Source organism: Mytilus californianus, unplaced genomic scaffold (genome assembly GCF_021869535.1).
Source record: "Mytilus californianus isolate M0D057914Y unplaced genomic scaffold, xbMytCali1.0.p SCAF_8, whole genome shotgun sequence".
NCBI lineage: Eukaryota > Metazoa > Mollusca > Bivalvia > Mytilida > Mytilidae > Mytilus > Mytilus californianus.
Genome location: NW_026262734.1, coordinates 67,850,493 through 67,865,439, shown reverse-complemented (window position 1 = coordinate 67,865,439; position 14,947 = coordinate 67,850,493). Strand labels below are relative to the sequence as shown.

The 14,947-nt window shown below is 31.1% G+C and overlaps 1 long non-coding RNA gene across 1 annotated transcript; it reads left to right on the top strand.

Moving 5' to 3' along the window:
- Positions 1-834: 834 nt before the first annotated feature.
- LOC127712318 (uncharacterized) lies at positions 835-10,969 on the top strand. Its single transcript, XR_007987033.1, has 6 exons — positions 835-1,133; positions 3,450-3,710; positions 4,831-5,091; positions 7,890-8,158; positions 9,040-9,533; positions 10,697-10,969. It is a non-coding gene; the product is annotated as an uncharacterized LOC127712318 (long non-coding RNA).
- The last annotated feature ends 3,978 nt before the right edge of the window (positions 10,970-14,947 follow it).

Here is a 14,947-nt window from a genome sequence, read left to right as displayed (position 1 = left end):
TCAATATAACGAACTATGTACAATTGTCATGCAGGTGGGAGGTTTAGAGAGCTATAAAACCAGATTAAATCGACTATTTTCTTCAAAAAAAATGTCTGTATCAAAGCAAGAACATGACGGTTGTTTTCCAGTCGTCCCTTTTATATAGTCGAGCTTTTAATTTTGTCAGTTTTCCCCATTTTTTACCTTGGAGTTCGGTAGTTTTGTTATCACAGCTTTTCCCAGACATTTAGATAGTGGAACAAAGGTTTCAATATTGTAATTAACAATACACGGCACCAAGCAACTTTCTACAGGTATGAATCGCGTTCTATATCGGCGCACTCCTAAATAGTTCATATTTCGACAAAAAATGTCTCATCAGTGATGCTCGTGGGCGGAACCTTTTTAAATATTCCAATCCTTGTACAAAGTTTGAATAGCTGGAATGATCGAAAGTGCCAAAATATTGCCAAAGCCGGACAATAAATCAGACCTATGCATAAAGGAGGTACATTCATCAATTTCAAATTATTTATTAAGTTTTATAACAGCAAATGTCGATAAAAAATATCCGTTTCTTTTCAAGCAAGTACTAAAATACTTACTTACTGAGCTGATTATACCATCTGTAACTATTTGGTTCGGCATTGTCACATCCATGTAATATCTCATTTAGATTATTTATTATAGCAATGAACCATTGAGTTCAATATATTGACATCTTGACATTTGAATTGAATTGATCAAATGTATATAGATCTACCATGCGTGGCTAAACAGTAACGTTGCCAAAAAGATGGAAGATATATACGTGCTACATTCTTTTGATTGAAGACATAAAAACCTTAGGAATGTATGCAACAACTGCATACCGTATGATATGGGGAGGATAAGAAACTGTTTTGAAGAAAATAGTGGAAAATTTGTTAAGTTACTCACTAGCAAACTGAATCACATTGTGTTTATGTTGCGCAAAAGAGGAGCAATTACTGAAGATCAAAAACAGAGTGTTAACGAGTGTAACGAAAGCTTGTCTCTATATACGCGGATAGAAGCTTTGTTTTGGTATATAGAAATAAATAAATCAACAGATGTCTTCATAGATGTTCTAAATATAACAGAAATTAGTGAAATTGCAATGATTGTTCGATGTAAGTAAATTTCAATAGTATATGCCGATCACTGTGAGAGTGGTAAATTCTAGTTCAAACCAAGACTTTCTAATGATAAGTATCACTACCAAGAAAAGGAATATGATATGTTTTTTCATTTGATCCATTCTATTTGGTGTTTCTGCTGAATTAGTTTAATTTCGATTCTTGATACTTCCGAACTTTAATGATATTTTATTTATTGAACTATATTACATCCTGTACAATATCATTGATGATTTAGAATAAGATGCATATCTAATGAAAATATGTACCAATTAATTCATTGACATTTCTTAATCGGTTCGTTCATCATAACGATATTAAAAAACAGTCTAGGAATGATAACAAAAATGATGTGAACAATGCTATGTATCAATCATTTTGTCTATTTCTTTCGATAACGAGCGTACGCTATGTTGTTCGGAAATACAGAGGTGGATGATAAAAAAGGACAATCCAAATTCATAAGTCAAAAGAAACCGACAAAACCATGGTAAAAAAACGAAAAACGAAGGAAAATAAATAACAGATCACTAAATATTTCATAGAAAAATGACATAATCATGTGCCCCGGAGGAAAAAGAAAATCCTACTCCAATGTTTGCCCATCGTGTTGTATCTAAATTTTGTTTTTGAGCAACAGGAGCTAATCAACAGCTTTACCAACATTTGTTAGCTACCTATAGTATCGAGCACGTTATAACCCTGCTTTTCAATTCATTTATTTCCTTGTCAAAGTAAATAAACTCATGATAGATACCAAGATTCAAATTGTGTACGCCAAAAAGATGTTTTGTCTACAGAAGACTCATCAGTGACGCTTGAATAAAAAAAAAATTAAAAAGGCGAACTGTTTATCCTGTAAGTGGCTGCTCTGTACAGTTTTTTTTATTGTTCGATATAGTTTTACAACATATGGTCTAGATAGGCAAAGAGGGAGGTTTTTGTGCACGTACAGCTGGTTTAAGCGTGACTGTTTGTTGACTATGTGTTGTTCTCTGTTATTGTTTTACGTCCTTTTTCAGATGTTGGTGGTTGATGTGGTCTATTGTACTTGTTAGTTTTTTTGGGTGTTCCCTGGCATATTCTTTTTAATGCAACATTCGAAAACCCAAGTTCGAAATTTCTTGGAAAAGTTTTGACTACGTAATCTTTCCTGACGAAATCTGATTTATTGAAAACGTTTGAATAAGTTCTAGTATCATAGTGAAATAGTGGAATCAGTTTATCGATAAAAGAATTCCTGAAAGACTTACGGAAATGGTCATGGGTCAGTAGCCATTTTCTAATATTATGTTCTTATGTAAAAATAACTCCATCTACGAGATGAGAATATCTTCTCTGAATGAAAATCTAAATTTATTACCAAGTAATACTTAGTATGCAAATTCGTCAAATTTGTAAATGAACGAAAAGAATCAGAAACCTATGGTAAGATTTGAAATGTTAAAAGGGATAGAATTGTCTTAGATATTCAAAAAACAATATAGATATGCATATGGTTTTAAAATCACTGAATGAACTATGGATAAATGGATTAGGCAAAGATACAATCTCATCATTACCTTGAATACCTCCTGATTTGTGAAAATATGAGATCTGATCTATTATGTTACTTTACTAAATAAAGGTTCACGAGCCAATAAATCAATTAATCAAAAGATAGATGTCTGATTATTTAATCAAACTCTTTATCAGATTTCAACAACAAAACATATATGTCGTGAATATAGCATATTGTTTTGTTAAACGATTAATGTACGGTTTACCACTGTAGCAATTATCTTTAATAATATAAGTGTTTTTTTTTAAATTTCTATTGGATATCACCAATTAGACATTTTCATATTTAAAAACGTAAAAACTATGTAGGATATTCTTAAATGTATCTAAAATCTTAAAAAAGTAAAATTTAAACCAAAGTCATCCATATGAGGTATTTCTAATACAATAAACATGTACATGAGAAGTACGGAGAAAGAACTTCATTAAAAAAAATTCTGAACGGTAATATCGACGCATAATGAATTTGTCATTGGCGATTTTGCATTGTTCAAATTGGTAATATTGGAAATATTAAACATTGCAAATGCATTATATGCATCTGACATAGGTCAGAAACTTGGGTAAAGCTTGAGGAAGGTCGAATTTCTAGACGGGTTTCATTGTAATTAGATTTTGTCAGGTATATAAAGTCCATTTTAAAATGATCGATTGGCCGTTTTTCAATTTGAAAATAAACTTTAATTCTAAATGTGCATAATGTAGATGGAATTTGTCATTGTGGTGCTTTATGTTATGATTTCTCCTTAGTTGCAGCGAAGTATTACTTGAAAACAGAACTGAGAGATTGCGTATTTGAAATCGGATCAAAAGTTGTTTTATCTTGCGAAGTAAGCTGTGAACGTGCAGTATACTGGTTCAAAAGTGGAATCGAAATATCACCAAACACAAAATATGAATTAAAGAATAAAGGCCTTGTCCGGCAGCTCATCATTAGGAAAGCGCAAGAAGAGGATGTGGGCGATTATTTATGCAAATGTTGCTACGAGAAATCAGAGTGTACTCTAACAGGTATTACTATACTCAACACTTTCAGAAGAAAAGAACTTTGATATATTTCTTAGAATATTTAATATGCATTTGTCTAATGGCTATGGCCCGTTATCTATTTAACACATGATGATGTATTTGTCCTTTCCGACTGAACGGAGTATGATATGAATATGGGTCAAATGCGTTAATGTGGTTCGTCTATTCTATCATATGAGTTTCATTGCCTATTGATTAGGGCAACAATGACTAGCAAAGAGGATGCCTGTTATAGCAGATAGTTTACTCCCGGATTTCGACATTATTATTAACTTGATTTACCTTGGACGGTATATTATTGAATAATCTTATGCAATTTGTTTAAACAATGATTTGGAATGAACGATTTCATTCCAGGTTGTTCAACCAACGACGTAGTTAAATGTAATAACAAGAGGCCGTCGTTATGAAATTAAGTATTTCTTGATTTTTTATTTCTTCATAAAATACAAATATTTTCGTCTGAAACGATACGAAAAGAACCATGAAAAACCTATCTATTGTAAGATTTTAATTGTTCAAAGGGATTCAATTGTCTACAATAACCAATATAACCTTATTGATATGCATATTAAAATCACCAAGCGAACTATGGATAAATAGATTAGGCAAAGATACAATCTCGTCACCTTGAATACCTTCTTATTTTTTTTTGTGAATATGAGATCTGATCTATTAGGTTACTTTTCTATCTAAAGTTTCCCAAGGCAAAAAATGTAATTAATTGATAGTAAACTTCTGATAATTTCAATCAATCCCTTGATCAAAATTCAGCCATAAAACAATGTATGTCATGATTATAGTCTTAGGTTTTTGTTATTGGATATCTCCAGTTTACCAGGCAAAATATCTTAAAGTACATATATCTAAAATATTAAATATTACAAATGCAGTATATGCAGTTCAGAAACTTGAGTAAAGCTAAAGTAATGTTGCTTTTCCAGACAGCTTACATTATAATTAGATTTTGTCAGGTATATAAAGTCCACTTTAAAAGGATCGATTGACCGTTTTTCATTTCAAAAATAAACTTTAATTCTAAATGTGCATAATGCAGATGGAATTTATTATTGTGGTGCTTAATGTTATGATTTCTCTTTAGTTGCAGCGAGGTTCATATTTACATCAGAACTGATAGATTGCGTATTTGAAATCGGCTCAGATGTTGTTTTATCCTGCAAATGCAGCGATGATCGAGACGTGAAATGGTGCAAAAGTGGAATCGAAATAGCGTCAAATACAAAATATAAATTAAAGAATAAAGGTCTTGTCCACCAGCTCATCATAATGAATGCACAGGGAGAAGATGCAGGCGATTATTTATGTAAATGTTGCTACGAGACTTCATGTTGTACTCTAAAAGGTATTACTTTACTCAATACTTTTACAAATAAAGAACTTGGATATATTTCTTAGAACGTTTAAGTTTATCTAATTGCTATTGCCCGTTATCTATTTTACACATGATGATATATGCGTTTCATTGTCTATTAATTAGGACAATGATGACTAGCAAATATCATGACCGTTAGAGCAGATAGTTTACATTCGGATTTCGTGATGTCGTCGACATTATTATTTACTTCATTTATCTTGGACTAGTTATTACAGTAGAATCTTTTGCAATTCGTTTTATAAATTATTTGAAATGGGTGACTTCATTCCAGGGTGTTAAACCAACGATTTACAACAAGAAGCCGTCGTTTTGAAATTCAGAATTCCTTGATGTATTAATTCTTCAATAATAAACAAAATACAAATATGCTCGCCTGTCAACTTGATTAAATATGACCTCTAACTTTTGTCCGTTATATTTTGATTATCTCTTGAGGATCCTAAGACTATTCCATAAGGGGTCGTTGTCTGGTTACCTTTAAGCATTTAATCAAACCTCTGCCTTTGAAACGTTTCGCGATGTTTTACTATATCTTATCAAAATTATTGTCAGATAATCTACGTGTATTCTTCAGGAGAAAGTCAGGAAATTCCATGCTCTAACCACTAAATTTTCTAACAACGTTTCAATTTTAAGCACCTACAATATTGTAAACATTTCTCAAGTAGCAAATCAGTCAAGTTTCATTGTTTTATTCATTTTATATATCATAAATCGTAAGTTGATAAAACTTTTAATCATCATAATGTTGACGTTTTGATCATATTGCTCTAAAATAATTGGACAAATCAAATATGTAAAAAGCATATGGATATATGCGGACATCTTTCAAAAAAATGTTTGTAGGGTGGTGAAAAAATGAAAATTATACATGTTGTTAATGTAAAGAAAATAGAAGTATAAATTTTTTAAAAAGAAAATTAATTTAAATATTGTTATGATCATGTTACAAAGAACTTAAGTATTTTTTTTTATGTTAAAATTTACATGAATGCTTAATACAAAGATAGCAATAGAGGTATTGTTACAAAAAAATTATTTCTATTATTCTTTTTTTAAATTTTTTTAAATATAAAACAATTTACTATTTAAATGGAGTGACCATACATTACGCAATGGTGTATAATACTTATCTGCTGACAGCTTACATATGATTGATCTTGTGAAACACAGAACGATTAATTTATTTGTAGTCATTACATCCTTTATAAAAGCAATGATAAAAGAAATGGCATACTTGATACCAAATCACAGTTTTTAGTGAAAGATTTTTTTCACAAATTCATTTCTTTAATAGACTAACTGGTAATTATAGCCCCTTGACGGTCTGTTGTTGTCTTTGAATCTGTCGACATGTATTTGTTGTTGTTTGGTTCTAGAGCGTTAAATATTTTTTTCAGTGATGTTATTGTCTCCATTAGAACTTTGAACTAAGAAAGATGAGTTTGATAATATACTTTTAGATAATAAAAAAGTGAAAATGGAGTCATCGAACTTGTTTTCTTGCTACAAGTAAAAATAAGCTATTTTCTCTCTAGAGTAAGACCATCAAACAAAAATAGGCATCGTTTTGGGCCTGCCTTATTGAATGTGATGAAATTTGAATAGATGATATTGATTGTTATTTTAACCAAACGGATTGCAATGAAAACAAATCCATTGCGAAATGAAAATATATAGACATCCGTTTTAGGTATTAACAAAAGAACGTGTAAAATAGACATCGTCTGTGACACAGATATTCCATAATGGTCAACCAACTCTTGATGGCGCGCGTACACCTTTCGAGTGGATGACTTTATTTTTTACCAAATTAATGACTAGGATCCAACTTTCAGTTCAAAAGTTTCATTGTATCTTATTGAATCCTCTTATCTTGAAGGAAATCATGATAGGAAATGGAAGATTTTGAATATTGTAATCCTATATAGTAAACTGTACTTTCTTTAAGGTGTTTGTTGGGCATTTTCTACAAGATTGTACTGTCTAACGTGTTGAGTATTTGAAAAACTTTTTTTAAATCAGAGTTTTTTTTCTGAAGTTAGAGTGGTTAAGACGTTTTAGCATATATATCCATTTTTCAGTCTTCAAATTGACTATCGTGTACTAGTATATAAGATGATTCAATCTTAGAATCAAACGCATTGAAAGTGGATTTTTCCCAATCAAAACAAATACAATAGTTCCTTGGTTTTGAGAAGGTTGTTATATCTTAAAATGTGTATAATAAAAAGAAAAAGAGACACTTGGATAATATATATAATGTAAAGATTTCTTTGTTTTTCAAAAAAGTAATCAGGGGTCTTGGTGGCAGAGTGGTCTAAGTTTTTTTTATCTACATATCACTAGCCTGGCAACAATTGTTGTGGTTTCGAACCCCACACGAGGCAGATGCATTCGACTCCGATCTTCTAAATTGACAAGGATTGACAACTGTCCAGTCAAAGGTCTGTTGTTTTCTCAAGGCTCTCTGTTTTCCACGACCAATAAAAACTGGCTGCAGCGGTATAGCCAACAGTGTTGAAAATGGCGTTAAACACCGACAATAAACCAATAAATCATTCAGTCAATCAATCAATACACTAGATATTGCTATAAATGTATTATCATCAGTGTTGATATCTCTGATAATTTACCTTTAAGTATAAAGTTGTTTTATCTTTATCATTTTACAGATTTTCAATGTAAAGTGTATTAGTAATTTTTTTCTGAATGTGACATAAGATTTGCTTGTGATATGAAGATGTTTTCTTATCTCTCTATAGTTATCAAAGTAATTGAAGGTCTCAAAGATTAAGAGGTAAAAAATAAAGAAAGATTACACTTAACTTGCAAGTTGAATGCAGATGTCAACATCAAATGGGATAGAAATGGTCAAGAACTTTCAGGGGACAATCAAATAGATTTTTATGAAGCAGTTGAGGAAAATTCGTTCAAGTACACATTAACGATAAAAAATATGAAGGAAGGTAACAGTGGAGTGTACAGTTGCTTTTACCAAAATTGGAGAATTTCTTGTGATGTAAAAGTAACGGTAGGTTTATTTACAAAATTGCAAAACAAAAGCTTGGAACATTTAAATTTTAAATTCTATGATCGACAGAGCGCACGACTAATTGCATATCTTAAAAGGTTAGACAGACAACATGTCTCTGTGAGTACGATAACAGGCACGTATCAACTGTCAACAAGCTCCAGATTATAACAGTAAAACTTGTTCAGTGTCGATGTCAGTCGTTTTTCTTCAAAATTTTGCTGGAGCCCAAATAATGGAAGGTGACTTGCCCTTTTCATGAACAAACACATATCGATTTTGTTTTGTATCTAAACAACTGTTAAAGATCAAACAACACTCATATAATTTTGAAAATATAGGTTTGTTTCGATATCTATTAAATCAGATGAAAACACAATAAAATATTTCGACAATGCAATTATTGCCTTTTGAAACACGTACTTTGTGAAACAATTGAATACTAGTAATACAACAAAACATAGAATTGTTTGGTAATGAGAATCTCTTCATTAACACAAAAAAAAAAACAGTAATGAGAACATAAGAAAGCAACTTTATAGTTTTTACTCCCTTTTCCATTTGACCTCATATAAAATAAGGAGCTGTGCTATGATTGCAAATGAGACAACTATCCACTAGAGTTCAAATAACGTAAAATATGAGCAATCATAGGTCACTGTACGGTTTCAACAATTAGAAAACACTTTTTAGTATAGTCACCACCAAAGTCCCGACATAAAAAAAATGTGAAGCAATTCAAGCCGAGAGGTCTTATTGTGTGTTTAATATCAGGCACACAATACAAACTTCAAGCAAGGAGTTCGATTCGCAGTGAAATATTAACACAAGTTAACTATACCTTTAGATAGGAAATGAAACATTCAATTCTTTTCTGTTAGGAAAAAACAATTGAACAAATAATCAACGTTGGACCAATGGAAATATTCTATGAAGTAAATGACACAAAACGGAAACTAGAGGAGAAGCAAAAGGAAATAGAATTAAAACAAATAATTTTTTTTGGAAATGGAAACTGATATGATAACAAAAGAACAAGAGATGTCTGCAAAAGAATTTGTAATAGAAAGTAAGACGTCAGAACTAACTTTAAAAGAAATAGAGATAGAGCAAAGAGAAATTCAACCAATTTCAAAAGAGGACGAACTGAGAGAAATTGAAAAAGAAAAACGCCTGTTGCGTCAAGAAAACGAAGAACTGAAACTTGAACTAGAAAAGTCTCAGAAAAATGTACACATGATGGGTACTGAACTGGAAATACTAAAAGAAGAAAAGGAAAAGCTAGAAGGTAGAGTTGCAGTGTTAGAAGAATATATTCACGCTACAAGTGAAGATCATAAGAGAACTTTGAAAGAAATAAAACAATTAATTCAGGGTTTGTATGATGAATTTTGTTTGTATTTTTGTTGCTTTTCCATATTTGAGAAGTAAATTTCTGCTATGATTTTACTTATTTGCATATACCAGAAATTTGTGACATTCACAATTTCTAAGTGTCCCACCTTTATAATGTCAACAGTTATCATCTTTGGTGGAATTTGGTGTGGATGACTTTTAACCGTTTTTTTTTTAATCACAAAGAATCGACACACTATACGGTTGACGGTCATCATCATCATCATCATCAGATGATTCGATATGTCTGTGTCTAAACTCACTAGCGCATGTTTTCGCAGTATTAGATTTTTAGATTTAAGAATAATTGTCTTGTCTGTAATTTTACCAATTGTAACATATGTACTGAGTGTGGATTTGCATTGCGTGTGAAGCATGCGTATCAGGATATGCTCACCCTGTCTATGAACCCAGTATCGGTACGTTAGGATTTCATGTGTGATGACTTCAGTTTTTGTTTGTTTTACCCTTGATCAGTCTTCTTAATCGACTATTCAGATTTTAACATCGGTAACTACTGCTGTATTTCTAATTTCTATAAATACAGATGACATATAACTTGACTATGATAAAGATGCATGCAAGTCATGGTGGTAACTTAGAACAATTCAACTATATGAAGAAAAAAGTTTTATTATAGATTAAATTACAGTATATTCAAAACTACCTTTGTTCATACAACAGTTATGTAAGAAAAATGCCTAAACGTCAATATTATATATAAAGTTGAAATCTTGAGATATGAAATATTGTTTACACCATTGTAAGTAAAAAATAGTCCAAGGTAGCTGAGTAGAAATATCAGTAAAGAGTATCTCTGGTAAAGGAAATTTTGAATTACAGAATAATCCAGACGTAAACTTTCAAACATTTTAAGCCGAACATAACAAAGAATTATCATAACAGAATGATCAATTACATTTCAAAGTATGTAATTGAGATATTTCTTATTTATTATCAATGACCTCTAGTATATTTGAAAGTCAAATACAGGAAGGTATCCAGATTATAATCCGTATTAACCGTAATGAGTCTTATATCTTATTTGAGAATAATATGTATTTCTGCAATGATAATACACAAACAAATCAAATTTGGGCTATGTATTTAACGTTCATTTATATCAATATTTTATTATTTCAGAACGTGAGCAATCCAGAACGTGTGCAGTGTCATAGTTCGGACTTAGATGTAATGAAAATATAGTATTCTTACAGCGGTTTTTATAATACTGAATACTTTTAAATGGAAGAAATAACTTGCATATTCATTTAACATATTTGCTTCTATGAAGTTACTTTATATATGTACGTATATGTTGTTTTAAACTGAAATGGAGGACAGTTGTATAAGAAAAAGTTTTGTTTATTTTTTGTTCCTTATGAACACAACGCAAATAAAAACAGGTTTGAAGTATTAAAAATTGTCTAAGAGGCCAGATTATGGATCTTATCTTACCCCTCTTTTAAAAGAAAAACCAACCAAGCATTTCCTTGTGGCCACCATTTTGATCCAGAAAAATGAAATGAAAGAACTTGTTTTAAGGAAGGCTACATATCCAACTCTCTCATATAATGCGGTACGGCTCAGTAGTCCGAAGACATAGCTTCGTGCGATTTTACAAATGTAATTGAAAAAAAATCCCTTTGAAATTTTTAAAACGTTGATACTTGACAAAGTTTTCAAAATAGATTTGAGTCAGATCTTTCCGATTTGTTGGCAGTATCCAGGCGACAACAAAGGATGACAGATTGTGTGTATTATTTGTCAAAGTCTCACTACTATTTTGAACTCTTTTCGACGAACGAACCATATATGGTGTTAATGAGTTGAAATCTTTAATCTATTTTTGAGAAAAAGCAATGAGAAATGAGGGCCTTATTAAAGATATAAAACATATGTTTGATCTATTTTTACAAGTCTTTCGCCCCTAAAAAGTCTCTTCACTCATTTTGTTCTGATTTTTAAACTGAAAGGTGAATTAAATGAATGTAAACATTTTGAATATTTTAAAAGGATATGAGAAAACATTAAGGCGCTATACCAGCAACAAAAAAATATCGGGTATGTTTACAAATCACCCTCCCGAGAAAATTCCCCATTTCGTTTTTTTTTTTTTCATTATGGTACTGATTCGTTGCATCTACACATGCAAAGGATCTTGTCGCAAAAAATATGTGTCGGGGACACCTAAGTGTTGACGGACGGATAGTCGGAATGACTGACTGGTTCAAATATATCTTTGCAATGGGTATAGAATAAAACCCGAAAAATTCCAATATACGACAGAAAGCACAAAGCTAGTATGGAATGGAATGTTAACAGATAAAACCAAATAATTTCCACACACTATCAATAATTTGTTTGTTATATTTTGCCAATTTTGTGGCAATGTTCCTAAATCGGAAACAAAAATGAAATCAGTTACTTTATAAGAATACGAGATGTTGTACGATTGCCAATTAGAAAACTCTCCACCACAGACCAAATAACGTAGAAGTTGACAATCACTTTGTTTGGAAGTATTTGAACATTTTATTATGACTTTGTTTGTCCTGTGCACGAAACACAATAGAAATGTTCGGGAAAACTTTACATTCTACCTGGTTCTAGTTTAAGTTTCGCTAGAATATATTGTATATCTTGAGACAATTTACAATTACAGGAATTAAGATAATATTATCGCACATTTTTGTGTCTAAAGATAATTCTATTTTTTCAAGTTTATTATATTGCCTCGTTGGTTCTAGTTATTTTAATACGATATTTTTTTTGAAAAGGGAAATGTTTTTGTACCATATTTTATTCCAATGATCAAAACAAACAAAGAGTGAGGAATACACATTTTAAAACTTATTCAAGATCATTGTGTAATTTTGACTGAGTATTGATGAATGCATGCCCTATCGACGCACCCGGTCTCATGTCTTTTGGAGTTCATTCGTTATCTAAGTTATTGTGTTTACTTTGGTTGGTTACTTTTACTTTACTTTTATGAGACGTTATCATCGGTAAACTATCTTGTATCTTATTAAACGCTGTTATATAAAACGATTCCTGTTTCATGTCAGGAACTGGGTCAGTTCTTGTCTTTTTTGCTACTTCTTAGACTTTCGTCTGTTACATAATTTGATGTTGATCGCTAGCAATACACATGAGATGATCAAGCGCTTGACATATTATGCAGTTTATAAGGTAAATAATATAATTATTCAAATGTATGAACATGCTTTTCGTTAAAAAGCACACAACTCAATAGTTTAAGTGTCAGGAAATATGTTAGACATTGCTTAATTCTTCCAATGTCAGCTACAAAGGTCACTTCCAATGTCATCTACAAAGGTCACTTCCTTTTTAAAAAGTCATTTGCAGATTACATATACACACCCCCCAACACAATTAAAAAAAATGAAAGTCACATCAAGATGGCAAATGCAGAAGCAAGTTTGTGCAGAACTTTTAATATTGATTTTGAAAGGTCCCTACCACAACACTTTCACCAAATAACAGGAATTTTTTTCAATCACCGTCATTATAAAAAAAAAAAACATTTTAAATTATTTTAGGCCTCAAAGGTCCCTCCTGCAAAGCTCTGTTTCCTTTTCCTGGATTTGGCTATATGTTAGGTCATTTTTGATTCGATCAGCTCTTTCAAGGTTAATTGAAATATCAAAATATATAAAACAATAACAAATCATTTAGGACGTGCGTCCTGATTAATTTGCGATATCCTCATTTCCTGTAGATTTGAGAATTTCAATTTATGCTCTGATTCATTCATTAATTTCTATGTAGTGAAGATATATTTTTATTCTTTTTCGTCGGATAGACTTTGGAACATGTCAGATTTTCTATAAAATCCGCGAAGGCACTTCTCATGCAAAGCTTTATACAATAAGACAGATGTTTCTTGATAAAATTTGATAATAACTCTGATTCGAATAGTCCAGGAACTTTCCCATATTAAATCAAACAGCTTTGACGTATTATCAGGAATTTCCACATGCAAGTAAAAGGACAAATTGAGCAAATCGGCATTGCATTGGTCTCTTGGTATACTTTATTGTACTTAAATATAAGACGTTGTTGTCTTGTATTGTAAGCTTGGTAAAAGTAAACAGCATATATTGCTGTAACTAATCAAGTTTCAAGAAGAATTCGCCATAGTAAACATATAAATGTACATTTCTTCGTGTTGATAACCAGTTAAAATATTTTGTATTTTCTTATACAAATAAGGAGATGTGGTATGATTGCCATTGAGACAACTATCCAGCAGAGTTCAAATGAAGTTTAGCTCTATAATTGGTGGGCTAGTAAGTTTACTAGTCTACACATTCTTTTAAAAGAGACCTGGTGGGAAACTCTCAGGGAAAGGCGAAAAAAATCAAAAGCTTAATTTGTTTTGTTTCAACAGATGGTTAACAATAACTTTCCATCCTATCTTTCAAATTTAGTCCCTACTAACGTCGGCCAATTACATCCGTCTAACGCAGGTACCTTGTCTCGTATACCTGCACAAACGAATTATAATCATAACAGTTTTCTTCCTTCTACTATCCGTCTTTGGGACATATTTTCGATTCCAATTAGAATAGAAATTCTTCCTGATTTATTTTTAAAAAATTCTCGAAGAAAACTCATGTAGTCCCTAAATATTTTTACAGTGATTGAAGTTTCGTTTCTGATCCTTTCTGTAAATGCAGACAGATTGAAATATTTAAACACTTTTTTTGAGTTGTCCGCAATACCAATTACTTAGAGAGTTTATGCTGACTAACTTGTCATGTCAGCCTAATATTTATAACTTACTGTAAGGTAATCATTTGATATTCGACATTTAATATACTCATAACTTTCTTCTCATTCAAGATTTTATTCTTAAATCAAAGAGATTCGTGTGAATTTCATATAATACATGCAGTAAATTACATAATCATGTTCTAATAAATTGTCGTATATCAATATTTATATAACCTGTGTGGTATTGTAGCACTGTAGTACGGTAGTGAATTTGGTCAACAATTGCTTCTTAATTTAGTAAAATACTTTATTTTCGACGCCATTCATCTATTATTATATCATAAAGGAGAGGGATTGGATTTGTAAAAGTAAAATTATTTTTTCCAATACTAATAAAATTGTCATATTGTAATATTTGTGTTATTATTTTCACAAAAAAAATATTGTTTAAACTAAGTTAATTTCAGTTGATATTTTATAGTGTGTCTTTCTATGTTGTGATGTTATACTATTGTTTCAGAAAAAGGGTGAAGGTTTGGTACCATTGAAACGTTTAAACCCGCTGCATTTATTTGCACCTGTCCTAAATAAAGACAACAGTAGTATACCGCTGTTCAAAACTCATAAATCGATAGAGATAAAAACAAATCC